At 35.7% G+C, this 361-nt stretch overlaps 1 non-coding gene across 1 annotated transcript; it reads left to right on the top strand.

The window, feature by feature from the left end:
• The first annotated feature begins 247 nt into the window (after positions 1–247).
• LOC145718143 (small nucleolar RNA SNORD49) lies at positions 248–291 on the top strand. The gene has a single exon (XR_014141604.1). It is a non-coding gene; the product is annotated as a small nucleolar RNA SNORD49 (small nucleolar RNA).
• Positions 292–361: the final 70 nt, after the last annotated feature.

Below are 361 nucleotides of genomic sequence, written 5' to 3'. Positions count from 1 at the left end.
TGGTATTTCTACAAATAACACCGTAGCCACATAGCCCTGAGTTCAACCACAGCACCATGGCCAGAGGGGACTTACAGCCAAGTCTCTAAGGAAAACCGAGAGGTTAGATAGTTTCCATTTGAAGTTTAGGAGGAGAAGGTACTTAATTTGGACCTGGGAATGCCTGGTTTTAAAACTGAATCTTTCTTTCTTTCTTCTTCTTTTTTTTTTGTTTTTATGTAAAGCTTCTCTGAACCCTTTTTTTTACTGCTCTGATGAAATCCCTTACAGGAAGTGCCGTCAGAAGCGAACCTTTTTAAAAAATTTTTTATTATTATGTTATGTTAGTCACCATACATTACATCATTAGTTTTTTTTTTTT

Source organism: Leptonychotes weddellii, unplaced genomic scaffold (assembly GCF_054177405.1).
Source record: "Leptonychotes weddellii isolate Sample4059 unplaced genomic scaffold, ASM5417740v2 HiC_scaffold_111841, whole genome shotgun sequence".
In the NCBI taxonomy this organism is placed as follows: Eukaryota; Metazoa; Chordata; class Mammalia; order Carnivora; family Phocidae; genus Leptonychotes; species Leptonychotes weddellii.
This window is presented reverse-complemented; position numbering and strand designations above follow the sequence as displayed.